Below are 9,867 nucleotides of genomic sequence, written 5' to 3'. Positions count from 1 at the left end.
AGTGATTTAAAAAATTAATCACAATTAATTGCACTTTAAACAATAACAAAATACCATTTATTTAAATATTTTTGGATGTTTTTCTACATTTTAAATATTGATTTCAATTACAACACAATACAAAGTGTACAGTGCTCACTTTATATTATTATTTATATTATTTTTATTACAAATATTTGCACTGTAAAAAACAGAAATATTTTTCAATTCACCTCAAACAAATACTGTGGTGCAATCTCTTTATTGTGTGAAAGTGCAACTTACAAATGTAGATTTGTAAGCAAAAGATTCATATGTTCCATCATGCTTCAACCACCATTCCAGAGGACATGCAGCCATGCCAATGACGGGTTCTGCTCAATAATGATCCAAAACAGTGCGGACTAATATTCATTTTCATCAGCCGAGTCAGATGCCACCAGCAGAAGGTTGATTTTCTTTTTCGGTGGTTCAGGTTCTGTAGTCTCCGCACCGGAGTGTTGCTCTTTTAGGACTTCTGAAAGCATGCGCCACACCTCGTCCCTCTCAGATTTTGGAAGGCACTTCAGATTCTTAAACCTGGGGTCGAGTGCTGTAGCTATCTTTAGAAATCTCACATTGGTACCTTCTTTGCATTTTGTCAAATCTGCAGTGAAAGTGTTCTTAAAACGAACAACATGTGCTGGGTCATCATACAAGACTGCTATAACATGAAACATATGGCAGAATGCGGGTAAAACAGAGCAGGAGACATACAGTTCTCCCCCAAGAAGTTCAGTCACAAATTTAATTAATGCATATTTTTAACAAGCAACATCAGCATGGGAGCATGTCCTCTGGAATGGTGGCTGAAGCATGAAGGGGCATACAAATGTTTAGCATATCTGGCACGTAATTACCTTGCAATGCCAGCTACAAAAGTACCATGCAACTGCCTGTTCTCCCTTTCAGGTGACACTGTAAATAAGAAGAGGGCAGCATTATCTCCTGTAACTGTAAACAAACTTGTTTGTCTTAGCGATTGATTGAATAAAAAGTAGGACTGAATGGACTTGTAGGCTCTTAAGTTTTACATTGTTTTTGTTTTTGAATGTAGTTATGCAATGAAAAAAATCTACATTTGTAAGTTGCACTTTCACAATGGAGAGATTGCACTACAGTACTAGTACTTTGGGGGTAGGACTGTGAACTATTCTGTTTGTACAGTGCCTAGCACAGTGGGGCCCTTGGTTGGGCCTTAGGCACTACCATAATAATCTGGACCCACTGATTTAAAAATATCTCATTTACTGTTTAACATCCTCCAGAGATACTAGTAGGATGGAAAGAGATGTAGTCATATTATACGATAACATCTGCTTTTTCCCCAAATACAAAACAGAAATATTTACTGAACATTCTGCCTTTCTGAATTATCATTGATAACTCTACCATTTCCATCTAGTAATGGACCAATATCATTGTCTGGATTTCTTTTGTGCCTAATATATTTTAAAAAATGCCTTGGTGTCCTTAACGCCACTGGGGTTAGATTCCGCTTTGTATTCCTTTGCTTTCCCTATCAATTTTCTACAGGTCCTAACTTCTGACATTTATTACTATCAACGTCTCATTTTTTCCCTGTTATGTATTATTTTTATTTTTCATAGCTGCCTTTACTTCCCTCTAAACCAGTCATTTTTAAAACCGTTTCCCCCCGCAATTATGGAATTGTGGCTTTGGGGGCATCTAATAATGTGTGCTGAAACAACGCACAAGCTATTCACATTTTTCTGATTAAATTCTTCCTCCCAACTGATTTGGCCCATATTTGGTTTCAGCATTCTGAAATTGGCCCTATTAAAACACCAAGTATATGTTACTGGTCTGGACTTTATTCTGCTTGCACATTATAAATGTGATCAAGTCATGATCGCTTGTACCTAAACTACCATTAATTTTTAGTTCTTGAGAAGGATGGACAACATGATCTAACAGTAAGATGAAATTGAAAAAATCCTATCTGTCAGTGAAGTTACCCTACCATTCCCTTGACACTGGAGTAGGCAGCCAAGGCTCAAGTTGACAGTTGTGAGAAAGAAATGAAAAATAGTGGAAATACATGGGACTTTTAGGGAGGCCTCTTAGACAACCCTTCAAATTTCTGATAAACTGATTATGATATCGCTCACCACTGTTTAGTAGGATTCCATTATCCTCACTCTAGGGAACAGCTGCTTCTATATCCATGCAATCTCTTGGCCTTTCAGAACAGTGTAAAATTGAGATACATTCATTTTGGTAATGTCTAACTACGAAAGTTATTTGACTTGTTCTGTCTTGATGAAGTGAAACATGCTGCACTAGGTGTTTCTTTCTTTCTTTGGCTTAATGAGTGCAGCTGAAGGAACAGATTCATATGTTAGAAAAGCCTGAAAAGCAGCATCTTGGGAAGCAAACAACTTGGATTTATGCTCTTAAGACAGGAAAGATACTTGACATATGTATTGACAACCTGAGCTACCAACTTGCTGAGTTAACAGCTGCTCTCTGTAAACTTTATGGGAAAAACAAAACAGAGGCCTCTCCAAGTTGAAGATAAGCCTGTATGACGACAGGGAGAAAAAAAAAAACCCATCAGCATTAGGATCATGTTAATTATGGAGTTCTAAGACTAGATTTTTGGGAACATTGATATGCCTTTGGATAGCTTCAGTTATTAATTGCTCTGATATTTCCAATGTGCATCTTTCTTCTTATTTCTCAGTGACAGCACTGAGGCTGCACTCTTCAGCTTCCAGATAAGAACTTCAAAACCAGGCCACTAAGGACTGAATTATCCCCAGCAAACTTTAACAATTAAAAACCAAGCATTGTCAAAATTTCTTTACAAGTCTGGATGTTCGGAGGGTACCAGAGGTCAAAGCAGCTGTATCTTTGTCATGTTAGCATCTTTCCTATCACTGAAGGACATTAGAATTTCTCCCTCTCCAGAATACAGCTAGGTTGTCCACGGCAGGATCTCACCAGGTTTCCCTTATATTTTTGATTGGGTTCAAAATCCTGCTGCCTGTTTGATGGAAACATAGTTCTTTACATCCATCCAATGATCATATAATTTACTGCTGGTGTTTCTTGTGCTTTTCTTATAGGAGAATTCTTTATGCAACAATATTACACCACAGGTAGATATTTTGTAATAAATACTAATCTAATGATCAAGAACTTCACATAGAGCTTTATTGGCAACCACAAAAAAGGCCACTGAAGCAGCATGAGTTCAATAGCTGTGATGGAGGGGACATTACAAAGGCAATAAAAGGCCGACGTGGGGGATGGAAAATAGCCTCTCCATCAAAGTTGTGGAAGCTTAGGCAGCTAATTCTGTGCAATTCCCCCACACCTCTTCAGCATGGTATGTTTCATTCATTAAAGTTCATGGCAATACAAGGAAGTGGTACACAATGCTGAAAGTCACTTGATGAAAACGATTTGCATAAAAGATCAGAAAATCTTAAGAACGACAAAATACTTTTCAAAATACACCAAGTTCACTTTATTCTTTTTCTAGTTAAATTAGAGGGCTGTTGATGAGTGACTGAAAACTACTGAACCACACAGTGTCAGAAATTCATTAGAAAACATATTCCAGCCACAGAGCTACCTGGTTTGCCCTGGTTTAGACTGCCAGATTTCTTTATCCAATCTGAAAGTAAGCATTTCCCTTCAAATTTCAAGCAGAGGATAGCTCAATTTAGTGGATCTTTAGGTTAAAAAGAGCCAATTAGTCAAAGGTTGGACATATTTCGTCCCACATGCAATGTGTATCCAGCATTGTTCCCTAGTTAGCCAAAAGTCTATTTTCTGAAGGTTTTGGGTGTCTCAAACCATTCGGTTTAAAGAGAGCTCTACTGTATTATACATAGAGTCAGAACAAACACTTATATGGAGATTTTCAGAGGCAGTTAAGTATATAAAGATACAGATAGGTGCCTTGTGGGATGTTCAGAAGGTTAGGTACTATTTTTATCTTTAGATGCCTAAATACCTTTGAAAAATCTGTCTCTTAGTGACAAGATTTAGTAGTGTCTACAATGCCAAAATGTATAATATTCATATGTAAAGACTTATAAACTGATCAGTATTTTAAAATAAGTGTTAGCTAAAAATGATCATTTGATCTATATAAATGATTTAAATCCACAGAAAATGATAAGGTAGCTGTTTACTGTTTTCTATTTATTTATGTTTACCGTTTTCTATTTATTTCACATTATGTTGAACCTTAGTGATCACTCAAGGCAAGAATAGATAACAAGCTTTTGGGAATAATGTAGGAAACTGAAAAGAGTCCTGCTGTGGACTCTTGAGTCTTAGGACCAGATTCCCAGTTACACTAAAGCCCCTTTGTGCTGCTCTGGTAGTGTAAGGAGATCAGGTGTAAGGTACATTTACATCCACTTTCAGGCCCCCTTGTACCACCAAAGCAATGTAAAGAAGCCTTAGTGTGAATGAGAATCAGGCCCTTACTGCAGAGGTGACAATGATTCAAGAAGTCTTTTTCAGTTCTAAGTGTTCATGTATATTACTTACACAAAAAGAAAAGGAGGACTTGTGGCACCTTAGAGACTAACCAATTTATTTGAGCATAAGCTTTCGTGAGTTACAGTGAGCTGTAGGTCACGAAAGCGTATGCTCAAATAAATTGGTTAGTCTCTAAGGCTGTAGCTCACGAAAGCTTATGCTCAAATAAATTTGTTCGTCTCTAAGGTGCCACAAGTCCCCCTGTTCTTTTTGCGGATACAGACTAACATGGCTGCTACTCTGAAACCTGTCATTACTTACACACACAGTCAACTTTTGAAACCTTTATTTGCATTTAGTAACCTACTACGCATAAAGTCCCATTGTCTTATAGTGTGAATAAGGCTATCAAAATCTGGCCCAAAATTATGGGTTTAAGTCTTGATTTTCTTTGCTGAATTTGTTAGTGATTTTGTCCATTTTCTGCTGTCATCAAATATAGTGACTATAACACTCTCCCTTTCCCCAGTCAGACCTGGTCTCTTTGAAACTAGATAGATTTTTGCTTCCATATTGGGCAGAGATGATCTTTTAACTATTCAATTGTGTGAGCAGTACTTTCAATGCTGTTCTAGCCCATCGGTTACACATAAAATATGATTCTACTCTAAAACTTAGAAAAGTAGCACCTTCTTACCTGCGTGAATTAAAGCATATATATCATAATGGCTGGATCCTATTAATCATTATACATGCTCACAACATGCACTTGTGGTTTGAATTTCAGAGGAAACTGAGCATTCACGTTTCCTGTTTCAGTCAATAGAAACTGTGTATGTGCCTAGCATTTCTAAATGTTGTCATTAGTGACTAAAATAACAGTAGCTATGGTGTGCTGTATGCCAGACTTGGACACTGTGCTTGCCCAATACTCCTAAATGTTGCCAGGGCCCCCAAGTCCCTACACACAGAGGCCTCTGCCCCATCAACCATGTGGTCATCAAGGAGGAGCAAAGGCGGAGCAAAGGCAAGTCTCTGGATACTGCACCCCTCAGAGCCTTGGACTCTGATCTGAATGATGAACTGCTCATTTGTGACTGTTAGAAGGAAAGACACTGGAAAGGATGCCAGAGATACAGACCCAGAATGATTGGGGAGGATGGTAGAAGGGGGATGTAGTTATGTAATACACACACAAATAATAATATTACAGAGACAAGTTGTAAAGCAATGGAGATTAGGCTAGAGCACTAAAGGTGCATCTGGTCTTGGGGGAGAAGAAAAAGAAAATTAACTAAGGGTTTTGAGCAATACGATGATTCTTATAAACAAAGATTAGGTAATGCTCTCGGGGGAAACAGGACAGGGTAAGCGTGGACAAGGAAAAAAATGTGTATGCATACTCATGCATGATATATTGAGAAATGGGCAGAACACAGATAGGTAACTATTATCTATGTTTAGTGTATCCTTGGTCTTCCCTCCCTTATTTTGACTTTTGGATTGGAAACTTGGAGATAGGTCCTTTTTCCTTTTATGTAAAGAGCCTGGCACATTTTGAGATGCTGAAAAATAAAGAATGATTTGTGGACTAAGGACTTTTTACAGTAGGAACAAACTGGAGTGACATTTTGCAGTTCTCTGTCTGCTTCCTTCATATTACAGAGCTGATACAAATAGCTACCACATTAGCACTCACCTGGCAGGATGTATTGAAGTCATGGAACACATTTGTTCACTGACACATCCACCTGTAGCCATTTAAAACAATCAAATAAAACAACAAGTCTAGGAACATCTACCACAAAATGTTTTCTTTAGTTAAGCTAAGCTATATCAAGCTGGCCTAGAGGCCTTTGTACACAAGGTTTTAGGAAGACTTTTAGACTGTTCATTTTCACAGCTGTCTTTTTCCTGTATCTGCCTAATCAGTACAATATAACACTTCAAAGATATTCATCTACTATCTGCAAATTTCTCAGCAATGTGTCCTTACTTTAATGTCTTCATGGCTTGAGGCAAGTTCACCTTACAATTCACCTTGTAAAGATGTTTACAACTTTATCAGGAAGGGTTAGTCTTCAGCTGTGTTATTACTCTGAATAAACACTGCACTCAAGTGAGCAATTCTCTGTCTTGTTCTTGCAGTTGTTGGGCCACCACCTCCTGTGTGCCTCTTTGGGAAGGAGTTGGTGCTCCAGCCTCTCTGCCTCAGTTTCTCCAGTGGGGTTCCAGCCTGCTCTGATAGCTTATGACTCAACCCTCTGGCCAAGGCATAACAGAAGTTCAACCCCTGACCTTTTGTGGAAGAAGAATCCATAGTTGCAACCCGAAGGCAAACACAAAATAAAGGTGTTTTTATTTCTGGGTTCAGAGGAACAGCCGTGTTAGTCTGTATTCGCAAAAAGAAAAGGAGTACTTGTGGCACCTTAGAGACTAACCAATTTATTTGAGCATGAGCTTTCGTGAGCTACAGCTCACTTCATCAGATGTATACCGTGGAAACTGCAGCAGACTTTATATACACACAGAGAATATGAAACAATACCTCCTCCCACCCCACTGTCCTGCTGGTCAGTGGGGTGGGAGGAGGTATTGTTTCATATTCTCTGTGTGTATATAAAGTCTGCTGCAGTTTCCACGGTATACATCTGATGAAGTGAGCTGTAGCTCACGAAAGCTCATGCTCAAATAAATTGGTTAGTCTCTAAGGTGCCACAAGTACTCCTTTTATTTCTGGGATTACTTCTCAGCTCCTCTGAGGTTATTTCAGTTTTTCATTCAAAAGGCAGACATTTTTCATGGGAATGTGTGCATGCACGCATGAGGGGGAATTTTCCAGATAATAGGATATTCAAATATTCAAATGATCTCCACATTTTAATTTTTTTACTTCTCTCCACATTCACCTCTGTTTTCTGCAACCTCCACATTCAAACATAAACCAAAGGCACATCTACAGCTCAGCAAATTAAAAAAACAATATCATTAAAGAGCAACCTACAATGTTATTTGGGCACAAATCATGTGATGCCTGTAAAAAATGACAGACTGCTTTTTTATTTAATGGACTCGTTCCTGCATTGGGACTCACACACATGGACCCCTGCAAATGTGAGGAACCCTATCAGCTTCAACTGGATTCTATAGGAGCGCGGGGGTCAGCACTCGTGGATCCCAATAGGGGATATGGGCCGAGTGGATTGCCCACTCTGCCCACTGATGCCCATGTGAAAAGATGCTTCAAGGCAGAAGTGGCTTCAGGAAGTGACAGGGTCCTAAAACAAGAGCTGCTTACAAAATAAGTAAATAAATAAAAATTGAAAACTTCAGTAAAAACAGTAACTTCTACATCTAGACACTGTTTTTTTCTCCTGGTCTGTACCTCTGATTGTTAATTGTGGCTGCTTTCTGATTGTCCCATTTTAGCAAGCAAAGTTAATCAACTCTTGAATAAAGTTTGACCAAACATTATCTACGGTTCCATCCTAATGGGATTCTGTCTCTCTCCATATGTCCCAAACAGCAGCTGAATAATTTTCTGTTTATTTTTATGTGCTGACTTGATCCTGCCGACTCTCAACATTCTGGTAGAATTTCACACACAACTTTTTCGTTTCTTCAGATAAAATAAATGTCTTTTTCAAAGCCTCATATTCCACTTTATAAAAGCCTTCCAGCTGCAAAAATGTTTTTGGTTTTATTCCCACACAGCATAAACTAGTGCTTTCCTCAATTTCAGTATGATTTCTCACATGGACTTGGTGCCAGCCCGACTTTGTCAAATCATCAGAGCAATCTGGCCAACGTTTAGATAATCATCAACATCACCATCTTCCTTTTGTCTTTTTGTAAGTGTATGAAGCCAGCTGAAGGAGCCCGAGGGATTTAGAGTACTTTTATGACACCAGGCTGTGATTCCATGCTGTGATTTTTTCTAAATCCCAAATAAAAAATGGGCTATTGTCTTTAGCGTGGTAGCATGCATTAGCTCACTTTCAGTGATTTCTTTTCCTTCCATCACACATAGTCGTGGAAGCCCAGATGCCTGGGTCATTCAAAACATGACAAAAGCTCTAAAAATACATTAGAAACAATCTGAGACACCGGGTCTTTCTCTAATTTTTTATTTTATATTTCCTTACTAGTAAGCAAGAACATGGATAGTGTTCTCCATGACTCCAGATAGTAGTTTAGTAATAAATGTACCACTACAATACAGGTGGGATGAGACTCTCTCAGAAATGTTTTAGGGCCAGATTTTATGAATAATAATAAATATTTTTTTCTGGGGTCTTATTTATTCATAGAAAATACAAATGAAGAACCTACTACATCTTTGCCAATACACCTCTTCCACAGGATGGGGGAGAGAGGAGTTATAGATGAAACACTAGTTATCTTTATATTTCTGTCATACATAGATGTTGACATGACTGCCTTCTGGTTAAAAATATCTCGATCCTGAAAGGTGCTGGGTACCTGCCACTTCCACTAAAGTGCCAAAGAAATAACTAATTGATAAATGTTAGCAATTATAAAGCAATTTTCATCCATACATCTCAAAACAAAGAGCAAAGGCAGAGATCATATAACAAGACTATGGCAGAGCTAGGAAGAGGAGCTAGGAAGTTTTGTCTCCTAGTTTGATCTCTGTCCTACCTACTTCCTCCCATGTGGCAAGTGAGCTTCTCAGGATCAGTCCTGAGATAGGACTAACTGGAAAACTGAAATTTTCTCTGTTCAGCTGATTTTTAATGATCCATGTGCAAATGGATTAGCGTCTAGATACCATGGTAACTGGCATTATACATATGGATGTACATTTTAAAGTATCTTAAAGCACAAGCAATTTTGCTTCTTAGTGTGTCTGCTATTATTTTAATGTGGCCACACACTGTATGGAGATACCAAGAACTACTCACCATTCATTTACAGCACTTGGTACCTCTGAGTTCATGAGAGCATTTTATAAAGGCAAAGAAAGAATTCCTTGTGGAGACCATGCAAATACATCAATTATAGCATGTGTGTTACGTTAGTCCTCAGAAAGGACTAAAATAGCTGTCACATGACAAGAATTCACAGGCATATTAAGCAAAGCTATTGAGTTACTTGTCTAAAAAAAATAAACATTGAATCTGTTTTTTAAGTATTATTGTTTATATTAAGGTAGCACACAGAGGCCTCAAACAAAGTCAGGGATCCATCTTACTAGGCACTGTATAAACACAGTCCCTGCTCCAAAGAACTTACAATCTAAATAGGCAAGACGGCATGAGAGAAAGGAATATTAGCATGCCCATTTTATACATGGGGAACTGAACAAGAGAGATTAAGTGATTTGTCCAAAGCCACATAGGAGACGCAGTTACCTTTGCTTAC

This window comes from Caretta caretta, chromosome 4, assembly GCF_965140235.1.
Source record: "Caretta caretta isolate rCarCar2 chromosome 4, rCarCar1.hap1, whole genome shotgun sequence".
NCBI lineage: Eukaryota > Metazoa > Chordata > Testudines > Cheloniidae > Caretta > Caretta caretta.
Note: the sequence above shows the minus strand (reverse complement) of the source record.